At 42.5% G+C, this 18742-nt stretch overlaps 1 long non-coding RNA gene across 1 annotated transcript; it reads right to left on the bottom strand.

Moving 5' to 3' along the window:
* Positions 1 to 2830: 2830 nt before the first annotated feature.
* LOC132398785 (uncharacterized) lies at positions 2831 to 11637 on the bottom strand. The gene is made up of 3 exons (XR_009513795.1): positions 9769 to 11637; positions 4102 to 4193; positions 2831 to 3134 (listed from the first exon to the last, which is right to left on the bottom strand). It is a non-coding gene; the product is annotated as an uncharacterized LOC132398785 (long non-coding RNA).
* Between the last annotated feature and the right edge of the window lie 7105 nt (positions 11638 to 18742).

The raw sequence follows: 18742 nt of genomic DNA on the forward strand, positions 1-18742 counted from the left end.
CATCAGCACTGGAAAGAAAGAGGTGAGATAGTCAATTAAAAAAACTGAGGGAGGGGTAGGGGTGGGGCAAGCTGTTGGGGGGAGTGGCAATGGTGGAGATGAAAGATGGAAGTGACAAAGGGCTAAAGATAGGAGAGGATCATGGACAACAGAACAAAGGGAAGGAGCTGAGGAGGAACATGTGGGTGATGGGCAGATCAGGAGTGAGGGGGAGGGGAAGAGAAGGGGTGATGGAGCCAGTGAGATAAGGGAAGAAATGGTGGGACAGAGGAGAGTGGTTACTGAAAATTAGAGATATTGATGTTTATACCATCAGGTTGTGACTGCCAAAGCAGAATATGAGGTGCTGCTCTCCTAATCTGTTTTTAGCCTCCATTTGGCAATAGATGAGGCTGTGATCAGACATATTGGTGTGGGAATGGGAAATAATATTTTCAAGTGAAATTTAAATTTTCACAGTTATGTGGCAAACACACCCATCATTATGCCGTCAGCAAGTCCACAGTGATTTACAAGGATGTTGCCTGGATTGGGTGCACGCCTTATGAAAACAGATTCAGTGAACTCAGCCTTTTCTTCTTGAAGCGACGGAGGATGAGTGGTGACCTGATAGAGATGTATAAAATGATGAGAGGCATTGATTGTGTGGGTAGCCAGAGGCTTTTTCCCAGGGCTGAAATGGTTAACACGAAGGGGGCTTGGAATTAGGTACAAGGGGGATGTCAGAGGTAAGTTTTTCACACAGAGAGTGGTGGGTGGGTGGAACGCACTGCCAGTGATGGTGATAGAGGCAGATACAACAGGGTCTTTTAAGAGACTCTTAGATAGACACATGGAGCTTAGAAAAATAGAGGGCTATGCAGTAGGGTAATTCTAGGCAAATTCTAGTGTAGCTTACATGGTTGGCACAACTTTGTGGGCCGAAGGGCCTGTAATGTGCTGTAGATTTCAATGTTTCTATTAACAATGTGATAATGACTAGAAACACAGGACTGAAAAGTGTACTAATCGATTTCTAGCCTCTCCCACCACAGATGCTGCCTGACCGGCTGACTATTTTCAGCATTCTTTGCTTTTTATTAATCTTGGGTTTGCAGCAGCAGCAGAATTTTGTTGCTACTGTACTGATGTTGTCAAAGGGATAAAGGTCTTCCAGGACACTGGAAGGAACTGATCTGGTCATCTTCAGAATGGTGAAATATGAGGGGTGATTGATAAATTTGTGACCTAAGGTAGAAGGAGTCAATTTTAGAAAACCTAGCACATTTATTTTTCAACATGGTCCCCTCCTACATTTACACACAGTCCGGCAGTCATGGGGCATAGGGATCTTGGACCTCCAGAAAGTGTCCACAGCAGGGGTGGTTGATAAGTTCGTGGCCTAAGGTAGAAGGAGATGAGTTATACAGCTCTCGTTATATGCTCATGCAGTTCAACTCTTTGAGTGATTGGGCAGAAAGTTTGAAGTTAATAACTCATCAGGTTGATTGATAAATTTGTGGCCTAAGGTGGAAGGAGATGAGTGATTAACTTTAAACTTTCTGCATAATCACTCAAAGAGTTGACCTGCATGTGGATGTAACGAGAGCTGTATAAATCATCTCCTTCTACCTTAGGTCACAAAATTATCAATCACACACCTGTGGACACTTTCTGGAGGTCCAAGATCCGTATGCTCCACGACCACTGGACTAAGTGTGTACATGTAGGAGGAGACAATGTTGAAAAATAAATGTGCTAGGTTTTCTAAAATTGACTCCTTCTACCTTAGGCCACAAACTTATCAATCACCCCGCGTAGGACTTACTACTACCGGGGTGAGCAGAGAGTGTCTTGGTTTAATCTCTCATGTGAAAGACAGCAATGAAGGTTCAGCCTTCATTCTTATATTTTTTGTTGCTATTTTGGGGGATTTTCAATCAGGACAGCCTGCTGATAATGAACACTGAGCTGAACTGAGTATAGCAAGGACTGTTTCAATTTTGTGTTTTACGTTCTGTGTTTTTTCCCTCTTTTTTGCTATTTGTATGATTTTTTATGTGTGTGTGTGTGTGTGTGTGTGTGTGTGTGTGTGTGTGTTGGGGGGAGGTTGATCTTTTACTTTGAACGGGTTCCATGGTTTTCTTTGTCCATGGGGAAGACAAATCTCAGAGTTGTATATTGTATACATACTTTGATAATTAATGTACTTTGAATCTTGAATCTTTAAATGCCTGGCTCTAAGTCTGCACAGTTACTAGATGAGGCATCCATGGTATCCTTGGTCTAATGTCAATGTTAATGCAAGAAGAATGATCCACTAGAAATAAGTTCAAAGTTAAAAAATATATTGTTTAAGTAAATATATGTCACCATATTCAACACTGAGATTTATTTCCTTGCAGGCATTCTCAGTAGAACAAAGAAGTATAATAGATTAAATGAGAAACTAGAAAATAAGGGAAGATAAGCTCTAGGCATGGTACTTGGTATTGACAAGTGCTCAAAATTTGTAACAAGTATCATGAAATAAGGAACAGGGGACTACATTACAGCAAGGGCATGCAGATTTTAAAAAAATGCTATGCATAAGCAGAAATCTTGGCTCAACTTTTCTAACCTTGTATCCTGTAACATACTGAAGATCTTGCATGAGTTGTCTCACCATCTGGTTTACGATAAAGAGTTATGGGAATAACCTTCCTGTGTTTGCCAGCACACAAGTATCAGCCACTCACTGCAGTCAGGAGCAAATATACGAAGATTAATACAAACAGTGGCTAATGCTCGTACAGGAGTTTAGTTCATGTTCAAGTTTATTGCAATGGCCGTATATTACACAGGGTATAAATGCCATGAAAAGTAGCCCTTTGTAGTAGTACTTCAGAACAAGGGTAGTGTAGCGGTTCGTGCAACGCTACTAAAGCTCGGGGCGTCAGAGTTTGGAGTTCAAGTCCAGCATCCTCTATAAGAAGTCTCTGTACGTCCTCTCTGTGGAATGTGTGGGTTCTCTTCAGGGCCGCCAGTTTCCTCGCACAGTCCAAACAATGTAGGGTGGGTTAACTAGTTATTGCAAACTGTCCCGTGATGAGGTTAGGGTTAAATCGGGGTTGCCATCGGTTGCTGGGTAGTGTGGCTCAAAGGGCCAGAAAGACCTATTGCACGTTATATTTCAAGATAAATATCACAAAACAGATTTAAATAATATAAACTTAAATTAACATAGATTACACATAATGTACATGACAGAATGGACAAAACTAAACACTTATATTAATGCGAATTGAGGGGAATATACCATAGCAACACTGTCATTGCTCCTTTTTGCACCTTGTGGCACATGGGGTGGCATTTTCTCTGGTTTTCTTACCACTTGTCTGTTTTTTATGAGGGCAACTCTGTTTTTACAAGTGCTAGCTTGATGCTCAACCCAGCATGGATGGAAATTACGCAAGGAGCCGGCCAGATTCGAACCCGGGGCCATTCACCTCAAAGTCCGGTGCTGATACACAGCAAAGGAACAGGCCTTTAGGCCCACAGTGTTGTGCTGAACCAATTAAATTAGTAATCAAATCAACTCTTCTGGCTACACAATGTCCATATCCTTCCATTTTCCTCACATCCATGTGCTTATCAAAATGTCTCTTAAAAGTCCCTAATGCCAAATCACCATTGATCCCATGCATCTTAATCTTCTGGATGAGCCTCCCATGAAGGATCTTGTCAAACATATTACTAAAACCCCATGTAGACGGCATCCACAGCTCTACCCTCATCACCGCATCGAAAAAAAACAATCAAGTTAGCAGACAAGTTGCCCCGCTGTGATAAACTATGTATACCTGTCTGGACACGCCCCTCTGCTGACTGCTCCTGTGGCTCTTCCCACAGACCCCTGTATAAAGGCGATTGGGGCACTGCTCCTCCCTCAGTTTTCGACATGTCGTGCTCCCTTTTCGCTGTTAATAAAAGCCTATCGTTCACTTCCAGTCTCCTAGAGCTATTGATGGTGCATCACCCGCGCAAAGCCGTGTTGGCTCCCCACAGTTAGGCCACAGTTTTCCAAACGCTCATAAATCCTAGTCTCTCTAGTAATTTCCCTACCACTGACATGAGACTCACCAGTCTATAGTTTCCGGGATTATCCCTGGCTCCCTTCTTGAATAATGGAACGACATCAGATACTTATCAGTCATCTGGGACCTTGCCTGTGGCTAGAACGGAAATGAAGATCTGAATACATATATAGGCACAATCAAATGGCAAGCACTATTCACCAAAATCTTGCTTTAAAATACAAATTCATAAAATAAACCACAACTTACTATAAATACAAGCTGATTCAGTTTTAGAATCAGAATCCCACAAGTTATATAAAGACCAATCAGTTATTACAGATAGGACAATCCATAATAACCATTCAGACATAATCTTACAGGATAAACAAGCCAGAATAATTTACTTACCGGATAGAGCCATTCCAAACACACATAACGTACAGGAATCAATCCCAGAAAGATGTTGGATTAAAAGAGGAAGTTGAAATACTATGGAACATGAACAGGGTTTACATTCTCCCAATAGTAATATCTACAACTGGCATCATTCCAAAGGCACTACACAATAGCATTAAACAATAAACAGAATCTTCAGAATCTTTTAAATCTTCAGAAAGCCACAATACTAAACACCGCTAGAATAGTCCGAAATTTCCTAGCGATTGAGAAATGAGTGTGCTCGGCTATGGCAGTACCTCAGGTTTTACCAGCTTGAGCTAAGAAAAAATAAAAAATACAAAAATAACAAACAAATAAATAAGACCGGAAGACATTGGAGCAGAATTAGGCCAGCTGGCCCATTGTGTCTTCTCTGTTATTTCATCAACTGATTTATTCTCCCCCTCAACCCCATTCTCCTGCCTTCTCCCCGCAACCTTTGACACATTGACTAATCAAGAACCTTTGAACCTCTGCTTTAAACGTGTTCAATAATACTGAAACACGAACTGTAGAGTCTGTGTACATGAGTCCATGGTTTGTGGAATCAGTTCAGTGTTGGGGTGAGTGAAGTTGGTGCCAAGATGGCGCTGGTGAGACACGCAACGTTTTACGTGCAGCAACAAAACTACTAACTATTCTATTAATTACACTTTTTCCAGACTATGATCACTGCAATTCACAACCTGTAATTTCCTTCTAGGAGTGTGAACCGTCTGTGTGACCTGGTGGTTTTTCAGTATCCTGAAGGATTCAACAAACTGGACTCTTGAGAAGAGAGACACGGCAGTGGCAGCCATTGCTGAGTGGACTAGGGGTTGGATCAAAGAGGCGGGATTTGGGTCCGAGTGTGGAAAACGAGCTGATGTTTAGCCAATTTAAGTACTGAGCCAGATTGAAAAGATCACAGCATCAGGGCCGAGTGCGAAGGACAAACCACTAAACCGGCTCCGAGGCTCTGAACTCAGTTTCATGGACCCTGCGGTTCATGTTCTGTGTGTTATCTGTCTAGTTTTTTATTGCTTGCATGATTTGTCCTTTTTTCACACATTGGGCGTTTGATGGTCTTTGCTGCGTAGGTTCTTTTTAGTGGGTTCTATTGTGCTTCTTTGTTTCATGGCTGTCCGCAAGAAGATGCATCTCAATGTTGTATATGGTATACATACTTTGAAGTTATCAGCACTAGTTCAGGAGCCTGATGGTTGAAGAGTAACGTCTGTTCCGGAACCTGGAGGTGTGGACTCTTTCAATGACTTTGGGGGGGGGGGGGGGTGAGTTTAGTGTTTATATTCTGTGTTTTTCACTAGTTTTTTTTCCCCTTGAGCACCTTTTTTTCACAATGAGTGCTTGATGTTTTTGTTTTGAATGGCTTCCATGGTTTTTCTTTGTTTCATGGGTGTCTGTAGAATGAAGAATCTTAGGCTTGTATACTGTATGCATACTTAGTTAATAAATGTACGTTGAATCTTTGAGACCTAAGGCTCCTGTACCTCCTTTCTGATGGCAGCAGGGAAAAGAGAGCATGGCCTGGATTGTGAGAATCCTTGATGAAGGAAGCTGCTTTCTTGTAATATCCTCTCCGTTGTCCATGACATACAAATGATTTGCACACTAGATGACTTAAAACTGATCCTGGCTGCTGTTTCTTCAGCTGCATCTTCCAACATCAAGGTCCTCTACCACCCAGGCCATGCTCTCTTCTCACTGGTGCCATAAGGAAGAAGATACAGGAGTCTCAAGAGCCCACACCACCAGGTTCAGGAACAGTTATTACCCCTCAACCATCAGGCTACTGAACCAGAGGGGATAACTTCACTTGCCCAATCACTGAACTGCTCTCACAAACTATGAACTCAATCTCAAGGACTCTTCATCTCATGTTCTGAATATTTATTGTTTATTTATTTATTATTACTATTATTTTTGTATTTGCACAGTTTGTTGTTTTTTACACATTGGTCTGTCCTGTTGGGAGCAGTCTTTCATAGATTCTATGATCTCTTGGATTTACTGTGTATACCCACAAGAAAACATACCTCAGGATTGTATATGGTGACATACAGTACATACGCTTTGATAATAAATTGACTTCTAATATTTTTTTTTCATTTTCTGTTCTGCATGAATCACATGTGCTGGCGAGATCACCTGTTTTCATCCTTCTAAACCAGCTGTGCCCGAGTCAGCTCATCTGCCACTGAAGCCCTCATCTGTGCTTACTGTTATTTGCAGAACGGCTGACTCCAATGAGAATCTGAGGGCAAAGGCCAGCAGTTTCACTGTCAGTACTGCCAAAAATGCTGAAACAACACACAGCAACTCTCCAGCACTGTCAAACATGGAATCCGCTTTAAAACAGCTTGAAGCATGTTAGTAACCTCCCTGTTTGCTGGAGGAATTGTGGAAATCAAAATACAAACCATTATCATATTTTCTGGGAATGCCCATCAAAGACTATTGGAGGGGGATACACAATGCCCTACAAGACATCTTTAAATGTGAAATACCCATAGAAAGTAAGATCATATATTTTGAGTATATACCTCAAGAATGTTTGAAAGGAGATACATACTTAATGAATATACTGTTGGTGGCTGGTAAAAAGACTCTTACTAGGAAATAGTTATCACAGGAGAGCCCAACCTTAAATACATGGATGGAAATTACAATGGACATTTACAAAATGGAGAAGGTAACAGCATCTGTTAATCATAAGTTGGAACAATTTGATTCATACTGGGAAAAATGGTTTAACTACATAACACCTCACAGGCCTGACTTTATCCTCACAAATCAATGAATATGTTGTAAAACAAGATAACTCCCTACTTGTACATAGTTTTCTCCTTTCGTTTGTTCTTTCTTTCCTCTCTTTTCTATAAGAGTATACCTCAGATGAAGATTATGTGGAGATTTATGGCATATATGACTATATGATATATATGTACAATATCTGAAATACATCTTATGGAAATGTTTGTTTGATGATGAACTTCAATAAAAAATAAATTACAAACAAAAAGCTTGAAGCCCAACTCAATCTATCGAAGAAGTTTATTTCCATTTCCATAATGATATTAAATATCATTATTTTTATATTCCATTCTTTGATTCACCAAAACCTCCCCCCAAAGAGTTTCACAGTGTATCATTTATTTCCATAGATTAAAGATGAGTTTTATTTGTCATCAACACATAGAGTGAAGAGCGTTGTTTTGCGTCAATGATCAACAGGGAAGCACCAGGAGAAAACCCATGGGGTCACGGGGAGAATATACAAGCTCCTTACAGACAGTGATGAAAATCAAACCCTGATTGTCAATCACTGGTGCTGTAAAACGATTGCGCTGAATGCAACGCTGCCGCACTGCCCATTCCCTCAGTTATCTACCCAATTTGTTGTAAAGAATAGGACATCTGCTTTCAGGTGATAGGAAAATGGAGAGGTATATGGGAGGGAAGGGTTAGCTTGATCTAAGAGTAGGTAAAAGGTCAGCATGACCAACACAATCTGAGGATTGTGCCAGGGACAGCCCACAGGTGTCCCCATGATTCCAACACCAACATCGCATGCCCGCATTTCACTAACCCTAACTGCACATCTTTGGAAATGTGGGAGAACACCAGAGTCAAAGGGCCTGAATGGCGCTGTACTCTTCTTCGTTCTGCATTTTACCTTATTTATGTTTTGCTGAAATATTCAATTTCAAGGAAGCAGATGAAACAGCAGAAAGGTGTGAAGATTGCAAATAAAGGCAATTTGACAATATTGCTGCCTTGCGTGGGTAATGCATTTACGTTGTGCTTTCTGCTACTGTGGGTTCACTTCATGGAGTGGTAAATCTCATTGTTCATGTATTGACTTGCATCAATTCTAACTACAGTACAAATTCTTCATTCTCAGTCACTTAAAAAAATTGTTTTGTCACTAAAAGCGATCAAAAACCAATTATATCACTGTGTAGACCAAACACAGCTTCAGCACAAACAAAAAGAGACAAACAAATACTGAAAGCATTCAGCAGGTCTGCCAGAACTAGAAGCAGAAGAATATGGACTGACTTCCAGTTGGCGTTGTGTGTATTGGCAACGGGTGGGAGGGAGGAACCCTCCATATTATGCCATTGTTGTTTGTTGTGTTCTATGTTATTTGTTGAGTGAGGTACACATGCTATGTTGGCGTCAGAAGATGTTAGCTGCCCCCAGCACGCCCTTGGGTGAGCTGGTTATTAATGCAAAACGACAGGTGTTTCGACATACACACGATAAATATGGGCAGGTTGGCGTGGAGTTGTTCGAAGAGGTTTTAAACTAGAATAGAATATAAATAGAATAGAAAATACGAGGAATGAGATAACGCTGAGGCTTTTTGAGACACTGGTCAAGCTGCACTTGGAGTATTCTCAACAGTTTTGGGCCCCCATATCTCAGAAATGATGTGTTGTCTTTGGAGAGAGTTCAGAGGAGGTTCACAAGGATGATTCCATGAATGAAGGGTCTTAACATATGAGGAGCATTTGGCAGCTTTGGGCCTGTACTCACTGGAAATTAGAAGACTGTGTGGGGATCTCATTGAAACTTAGCGAATGTTGAAAGGACTAGATAGGGTGGATGTGGAGAGGATGTTTCTTATGGAAGGGGGGTATCCAGAACTGGAGGGATGACCCCCAAACAGTAGTAAGGATATGGTCTACAAGTTACAACGAGAGATAGAAAAGGGCATGAGGGATTTCAATATGCAGGTAGACTGGAAAAATCAATTGATGCTGGAATCCAAGAAGGGTAATTTCTAAAATGCTAAATGTTAGCTGTGAGGAGGATGCTAAGAGGATGCAGGGTGACTTGGATAGGTTAGGTGAGTGGGCAAATTCATGGCAGATGCAATTTAATGTGGATAAATGTGAGGTTATCCACTTTGGTTGCAAGAACAGGAAAACAGATTATTATCTGAACAGTGGCTGATTAGGAAAAGGGGAGATGCAACGAGACCTGGGTGTCCTTGTACACCAGTCATTGAAAGTGGGCACGCAGATACAGCAGACGGTGAAAAAGACAAATGGTATGTTGGCATTCATAGCAAAAGGATTTGAGTACAGGAGCAGGGAGGTTCTATTGCAGTTGTACAAGGCCTTGATGAGACCGCACCTAGAATATTGTGTGCAGTTTTGGTCCTCCAATCTGAGGAAAGACATTCTTGCCATAGAGGGAGTACAGAGAAGGTTCACCAGATTGATTCCTGGGATGGCAGGACTTTCCAATGAAGAAAGACTGGATTGATTAGGCTTATACTCACTGGAATTCAGAAGATTGAGGGGGGATCTTATTGAAACGTATAACATTCTTTTTTTTTTATTCGTTTCTTTATGCATTTTCTACATCACTACAGATAGAAAAAAAACCCCAAATCAAAATGAAGAAAATTAATACAGTGCAAAAATAAACATACAATAATAATGTAATACAAAAAAGATAATTGAGAAAGCACCCAAATTGAAGACATGTAATGTTAATATCCTCCCCAAGCCCCGCAACAAAAAAAAACTCCAGCCCAACCACAACACAATATAGAGAATATAAATCAGGACATTCAAACTCCCAAAACTGTAAATACACTTGAAAACAGAAGATAATAATGCCTACTACCAAAAGAAGAACTGAAAGCAAGGGACCGAAAAAAAAACCTTAGTTAGGAGGAAGGTTATGAAAGTACTCAATAAAAGGTCCCCAGACCTTATGGAACTTTATATCCAAATTAAGAACTGAGTAATGAATTTTTTCAAGGTCTAAGCAGGACATAATATCATTAAGCCATTGAGCATGCGTGGGCAGGGCAACATCTCACCATCTAAGGAGGATTAAATGTCTAGCCAGGAGAGAAGCATTATAATATTCGACACTTAGTTGAACTCAAATGTAAATCTGTCTCACCCAAAAGACCAAACAAAGCAATTAAAGGGTTAGGTTCTAACTGGTGATTCAGAATATAGGATAAAGTTATGAAGACATCTTTCCAAAATTTCTCTAAGCTAGGACAGAACCACGTATAACATTCTAAAGGGATTGGGCAGGCTAGATGCAGGGAGATTGTTTCTGATGTTGGAGAAGTCCAGAACAAGGGGTCACAGGTTAAGGATAAAGGGGAAGCCATTTAGGACCGAGATGAGGAAAAACTTCTTCAGACAGACAGTGGTGAATCTGTGGAATTCTCTGCCACAGGAAACAGTTGAGGCCAGTTCATTGGCTATATTTAAGAGGGAGTTAGATATAGCCCTTGTGGCTAAAGGGATCAGGGGGTATGGAGAGAAAGCAGGTACAGGGTTCTGAGTTGGATGATCAGCCATGATCATACTGAATGGTGGTGCAGGCTCGAAGGGCCAAATGGCCTACTCCTGCACCTATTTTCTATGTTTCTATGTTTCTAAGTCATTTGGTATATTTAAAGTGGAGGTCGATGGGTTTTTCATTAGTCAGGGCATCAAAGGTTATGGGAAGAAGACAGGAGAATGGGGCTAAGAGGGATTATAAATCAGCCATGATGAAATGCTGGAGCAGACTTGATGGGCTGAATGGCCTAATTCGGTTGTTATATCTTATGATATTAGAAGTTTGAACAGTGGCCTCAGTGTAAAATCACTCCCCACCACCCTCTGTGTGAATGTCTCTATTTTCAGAACTAATGGGAGCATTTTTGATCAGTAGGGCTATCAGAATCAGGTTTAGTATCATCAGCACATGTCGTAAAATTTGTTAACTTTGCAGCAGCACTACAATGCAATACATAATAAATATAGAAAAAAAGAAAAAAATAATTACAGTAAGTAGATATATGGATATCAAATAGTTAAAATCAGTAGAGCAAAAACAGAAATAAAAAAAAAGTAGTGAGGTAGTGTTCATGGGTTCAATGTCCATTAACCAACCGATAGCAGAGGGGAAGAAGCTCTTCCCGAATTGCTGAGTGTGTGCCTTCAGGCTTCTGTACCTCCTTCCTGACGGTAACAATGAGAAAGAGGGCTTGGCCTGGGTGGTGGAGATCCTTAATGATGGGCGCTACCTTTCTGAGGCACTGCTCATTACGGAAATAAAACTTGCTTCTGGTCAAATAAGCAATCCTTCTTACAGAATTACTCTTTGCTTTATTGCATTCCTTGATTTTCCTGTGAATGCCTTCGAAAACATGAAATGAATTTCAAGTTAGTACATGATGACATATCCGTACTTTGATTACAAACTTACTTTGAGCTTGGATCTATCCTTCCCTTCACTCCCCACCCAACATACTTAATCGCCTACTTGTTAGCAAGATGACAAACTTGTATATTTTGTCTGAAGTCTCCCCTTTCTTTAATTTCTTAATATCAATGCAGGACTGCTGTGCTTCACTTTTGATTAACTTTTGGAGGCAGATTGCCTGCTGGCAGTTTTTCAGAGGTATTCCTTTTCACAAACGACTGGATCCGTTTCCTGAGAGCAGGAGGCTCAGCAGTCTGGATCTCTGTTGGATGTGATACTTCAGGTCCTGCTGTACTGAAGCCTTATGATATATTGTGTCTAACCATAGCCTGCAACTTGCAGTGGTAATGACAAAGGAACAATCCGCATTCTGCGAGAATATTCCACAAAAGCAACAGAGTTCGGAGCTCCTGTACATATTAAGGAAAAGTAGGCACAAAAGGTTCTGCAGGTGCTGGACATCAGTCCTGACGAAGAGTCTTGGCCCAAGACAATGGCTTTTTATTCCTCTCTATAGACTCTGCCTGACCTGCTCAGTTGCTCCTGTAGTTCATGTGAGTTACTCAAAAAAATGGAGTCAAAATGTTGTTGTGACACACCTGGTGTGCTAGTGTTCTGTGTAGTGCTTGTCACTCTCACTTCCAGCTTCCACCGCTGGCTAACGGTCTTGCAAAAAGGAGAGCTGGACATGTAACTCTCTCCCTGCCTGTACATAGCCTCTCCAACAGCAAACTCCAACTCATGCAGTGCCTCCTTGCTGGCGAAACATGGAAAAACTGAACTCCTTCCAGACTCGAGCTGCACTACGGAGGAGAGGAAGGAGGTCTGGCCCCTGCACAAGCAGCACACAGACCCACTGGTGTGTGGACACGCCCCAATGCTTGTGAACTAGATCCCCAGCTACGGGCAAACAGCCCCACTGCCCTGCGGGCTGTCTCGGGAGAGATGAAGGCTACAGGGCAGCAAATCCGGAGTGGAACCCCTAAGGATGTCATTGAACTTCTGTCCAGCAGCTCCTGCAGCCAAGCCGGTCCCTAAAGTCACAATTCAGGAACAGCTTCTTCCCCTCCACCATCCGATTTCTGAATGGACAACGAACCCATGGACACTACCTCACTTCTTTATTCTCTTTTTGCACTACTTCTTTAAAGTAATTTTTTACTATTGTGCAAAAGGCACATATATATCACTAGGGTGCACAAGACATTTGCACAGTACTGTATTTGTCAACTCGGAGTGGAGAGGGGAGTATGCAAATCTGGCAGGAGCAAAGAATGTTGGGAATGGCGAGGGTGGAATGCCATGGGTGGGGTGTGGGACAGGTGGCAGAGAAGGAGCGCTGGGGTGGGGGGGGTGGTGTGGGTGCGGTCAAACCCGGCCCTGAGACACCAGGCAAGGCCATTTGATTCCAAACAATTGATTATTGATCAATGTCTTTCTGGTGCCTCCCACTCTCTCACCCCCCCTTTCCCAAACAGTGATTCCCCTCTCCCTGCCCCCTTCCCACTCTCAGTCTGCAATAGAGACCCGTATCAGAATCAGGTTTATCATCACTCACATATGTCATTAAATTTGTTTTTTTTTGTGGCAGCAGTACAGCGCAATACATAAAATTACTACAGTACTGTGCAAAAGTCTTAGCACATACATACATAGTTAGGCTGCCTAGAACTTTTGCACAGCACTGTAACTATATTTATATATCCTCATATAACTATGCAGTATATGTAATATGTTGTTGTTGTTGAGTTGGCCATTGGGTTTTCGTGGCAAGATACTGAAGTAGATTGCCCAGCCTTTCTTCCGTACAGATATTGCTGCTGCCCGGGTTGGGACACAGTTGGATTCATCCCCAAGTCCAGTGCTGATGCCCCTCCACCACCAGCCAGCCCAAGTATAGCATATTTCATTATAATTTATAGTGTATTTTGTTTTGCAAAGTACCGCTGCTGCAAAACAATAAATTTCATGACATTTGTCAGTGACATTAAAACAGATTCTGATTCTCCATGCCCCTCCCACCCAGTGTCATGGAGCACAAGCAACGTAGACTGTTTGCACCTTGTGCAAACTTCACAGTTTGGTCAACTTGCTTCCTGTCAATTTCACGATGTTTCTGCCTTGGAAATGAGAAGGAGAAACCTTTGCTTCTGGATTCCAGCAATAACCATCCCAGCGTTATGTACCCTTCAAATAGGGATTATCTCCTCATTGAAAGGAACAAGGGGGTGAGAATGATATTGTTTTCCCAATAAAAGGCACAAAATAACTGTTTGGCAATTGTAAACACAAGAGAATCTGCAGATGCTGGAAATCCAAAGCAATGCACACAAAATGCTGGAGGCACTCAGCAGGTCAGGCAGCATCGGTGGAAATGAATAAACAGTCGACATTTCCGACTGACAGTGTTTATTCAGAGTACTCTGGTCTTTCATTCCAGTATATAATCCAGAATTATTTGATTTAAGGCAAGTAATTCACAACGTAGCTTGCAGACTCAGATTCCGATTTAAATTCAGATTTGTTTCCCAAACTTTCACGTAAATACACAGTGAAGTGTATCATTTCTGTCAACAACCAGCACAGCAAAGGATGTGCCGGGGGAAGCCTGCAAGTGTTGCCATGCCAACAGAGCAAGCCCCAATGTTCAGCAGAGCAATACGGGCAACAACAACAAAACTAGACAACAACTCACTCACACACACAGGCAGACAGGCCACCTCTGGGCCTCCAGTCCCTTGCCCCGGACTCTCAGACTTGTGGACGTTGGCTCTCTAACTTCCAGTCGCAGACCTCAGGTCCCTGACCTCCAGACAAGCCAACTCACAGACTTCAACCCTCAGGCCTCTCTACCTCCAGACTCCGGGAATTTGAACTTCGACTTTGAGGCTTCTACTGCTGGGCTCACTGAGCATTTTATTTACTTACTTCGGTAACAGGCACTCACGGCCCAGTGAGCCTGCCCAGCCCAATGTGACCAATTAACCTACTGACCCGTATGCTGTCGGAAGGTGGGTGGAAAGAAGAGCACCGCGAGGCCACCCACGGGGAGAATGTAAAACTTACAGATGGTGACGGGAAATGAACCCGGGTCACTGGAGCTGTAAAGTGTGACGCTAACCGCTACGCTACTGTGCCGCCCCTCTAGGAACATTTAACTTAGCCATACCCCTTGCTGGCATATTTTTGTAATCAGCCCTGACTGAGCATGGCTGAAAGCGAAACATCACAGAACTGAACAAAGGTCACCGTAGCTTTGTTCCTGAATACACCCGAGAGCTGGGATCTCAAGTCTGCGTTCAATAATTCAAAAGAGCTTTGATTTTCTCTTTCTTCTCGGGCTGACTAAGATGCTGTTATTTGGTGGGTCCTGAGAGTTCACAGCTGGAGCCTTGCTGAGTGCTAATCACTCATCTCATCACTGTCCGCGGACCGATTTAATCCTCCCAGGATCAGCGCATTGTGCACGGCTTGTGCAGCCTGACTGCCCCAGCAAAGCTTCTCTCCACCTCAGCCACCACAAGTGTATAAAAAATGAGATTAGACAACCATACTATCAGGAGATGTAGATTGAATTCTACCCTCACTAAAGCAATCAGATGTGTCAGTAAGTAACAGCCTTCAGTACATCACAGATACCTGCCTTGCTGTTTAGCTCATACGTACCATACAAATGTCACTTCATGTTACTTCATGTTCCTGTCCTGATGAAGTGTCTTGGCCCAAAATGTCGACTGTTTATTCATTTCCATAGATGCTGTCTGACCAGCTGGCTTTTTTCACTGAGGTCGGGTGAGATTAGAATTAGACATCGCAGGTTACAGGTGAAAGGTGAAGTGCCTAAGCGAACCTGGGTGGGGGGGGGGGTGACCTTCTTCACTCAGAGAAGGTGAGAGTGTGGAATGAGCTGCCAGCAGAAGCTGTGGATGTGTGTTCAGTTTCACCAATCAAGAGAAGTTTGGATAGGAGGGATGTGGAGATAGGAGGTGCATGTTGATGGGACTAGGCAGAAGTTTGGAATGGAACAGATGGCCCCGTTTCCTCTTACACTTGAACCACCAAAATACAACACCTCATCTTCTCCAACTGCCAGTCATTGCCTGTCTGAATTTCCAACTGATCTATATCCAACTGTATCCTTTGACAATTTTCTTCACAATTCACAGCTCCACCATGAAGTCCCGGAGACTTATGCATCTTATCGGCTTTCTAGGCTAGCACATCCTCCTCCCAAGATATCAACATACCCACCCCAATCTGACGTTCATTTTAGCCCTTCTCCTTGGTGAATACGAATGTGAAAAAAACTCATTAAGGGCCTCAGGAAAGCAGCATCCATCATCATCACACAGTCTTCTTTCTCACTGCTGCCACCCAGAGGAAAGTACAGGAACCTCAGGACTCCCACCACCAGGTTCAGGAACAGTTGTTACCCCTCGACCCACTGGGCTCCTGAACCAACTCATCTTCACTTGCCCCATCATTGAAATGTTCTCACAACCTATCAACTCACCTTCAAGGATGCTTCATCCCACATTCTTGATAGTTAATGCTTATTTATTGTTATTATTTCTTTCTTTTTGTATCTGCACGGTTCGTTGTCTTTTGCACTCTGGTTGGACACCCAAGTTGGTGCGGTCTTTTGTTGATTTTGTAATGGTTGTTATTCTATTATTGAATATTCCCACAGAAATGAATCTCAGGGTTGTAATATTGTATTTTGATAATAAATTTACTTCAAATTTTGAACCACTTTGTCTAACTAAATTCCCCCCTTTGTCATTTGAGTTTCCATCCTTCCTCTGATACAAGGGTTCACAACGTTTTTTATGCCATGGACCCTTACCATTAACCAAGGGATCTGTGCACCCCAGGTTGGGAACCCCTACTCTAATAGTTTATCTCCAGTTGCCTTTTTGTACTCATTGGTGAGTACTATGGAAAAGAGTACAGTCAACATTATTTTTCCTTCCAGGCTTGCTAAAGGGTCTCGGCCTGGAATGTCAAATGGACTCTTTTCCATAGGTGCTGTCTGGCCTGCTGAGTTATCCCAGCATTTTTGTGTGTCTAGCGACCTTTTTTACAAAGCAGACTTTCACCATGTTCCCACTAGATGGCGGTGCTCAGTCGAACGTCAGCAAAATCCGTCAGCCTGCTACCACAGGGTAATTTAAGGTTCATTTAACAGGTGTCTTATCTTCTGACAATTGCTGCTTGTTTAATTGGATTTGTTATCATAAATAAATATTTAAAACGCAAACCAATAATTGTTGCTGGGAACAGCAAGATCTGAAAGGTATCTTTTTGAAGAGGTATTTATTCACTGTCGAGTGAGTCTGTGGAGTGACTGCAGCTGCTGTGTGACACAGGGATACACTTCATCCAATCTGAGCTGTACAGAATTGTGTAATAATTAATCACTTTCATGGTGACAGATTTGCCTTTTTGCCTCGTGCTGGATTAATGGATGAAATATATATATATATATATATATATATATATATATATATATATATATAGCAGCAGAGAAATCAATTGAGTTGAGTAGCATAGTGGTTAGCACAACGCTTTACAGTTCCAGTGACCCGAGTTCAATTCCCGCTGCTGCCTGTAAGGAGTTTGTATGTACTTTCCGTCAATGCCTACTGGTAGTAGATTAATCGGTCAGTGTAAATTATCCTGTGATTAAGCTATGGTTAAATAACTCAATTAAATAAAAAATATTGCCTGGACCTGTACAGGTTGATCCACGATAGGGTGTTTTCCCTTAATAGGAGATTGCCTGTGCATGACATTGTATTAGGGATGCTTAGCCACTACATGGTCCTTGACAGATTGGGGTCCAGTGGCATGGAATGCAGGACATCTGGGGATCCTTCAGTGCCATTGTGATGCCAGCTCTGACAGGTTCAGGAACAGTTATAACCCTTCAACCATCAGGCTGCCGAACCACCTACGCTCCATCCGTCAGAAAAAACGGGATCACCCTGTGGCCACTTATCATTCCCATTCCAACATGGCAGAGTCTACTGTCACGATGAGGCCACACTCAGGTTACAGGAACAGCACCTTATACTCCGTCTGGGTAGCTTCCAACTTGATGGCATGAACATTGATTTCTCAAAATTCTGGTACCCCCCCCCCCACCCTTCACCATTCCCCATCCCCTTTTCACTCTCTCACCCTATCTCTTTGCCTGCCCATTGCCTCCCTCTGGTGCTCCCCTCCCCTTTTCCTTTTTCTGTGGCCTTCTGTCCTCCCCCTGCTCCAGCCCTGTACCTCTTTTACCAATCAACTTCCCAGCTCTTTACTTCATCCCTCCCCCTCCCAGTTTCACCTATCGCTTTGTGTTTCTCCTTCCCCTCCCCCCAGCTTTTAACTCTGCTCCTCATCTTCTCCAGCCCTGCTGAAGGGTGTCAGCCTGATACCTCGACTGCACTCTTTTCCATAGATACTACCCGGCCTGCTGAGTTCCCCCAGCATCTTGTGTGGGAGGCTCCTGAACCAGCATGGATAACTTCACTCACCTCAACACTGAAATGTTTCCACAACCTACGGATTCACTTTCAAGGGCTCTGCAACTCATGTTCTCAATATCATTTACTATTATCTTTTTTTTGTAATTGCATAGCTTGCCGTCTGTTTCACATTGATTGTCAGTCTGAATGTGATTTTTCATTGATTCTATTGTATTTAATTGCTCTACTGTGAATGCCTGCAAGAAGGTGAATCTCTGGGTTGTGTATGATGACACGTCCATACTTTGATAATAAATTTACTTTGAACTTTGAAGATCCCCGTTCATTCTTCTGAATTCCAGTGAGTATAGTCCGAGGTGACAAAACTGATCAAAGCTCTTTTGTTCTGCCATGTATAACTTTTGGGTAGCAGTGGAGAATTAAGTAACCAATTAAGTAGTGGGGCACGTTAGCATAGTGGTTGGTGTAGCATTACTACAGCCCCAGGTGTAAGACTGGGGTTTAACTTCCTCCATTGTCTGGAAGGAGTTTGGTGGGGTCAGCCTACAGCCGTTG

This window comes from Hypanus sabinus, chromosome 9, assembly GCF_030144855.1.
Source record: "Hypanus sabinus isolate sHypSab1 chromosome 9, sHypSab1.hap1, whole genome shotgun sequence".
NCBI classification, from domain to species: Eukaryota; Metazoa; Chordata; class Chondrichthyes; order Myliobatiformes; family Dasyatidae; genus Hypanus; species Hypanus sabinus.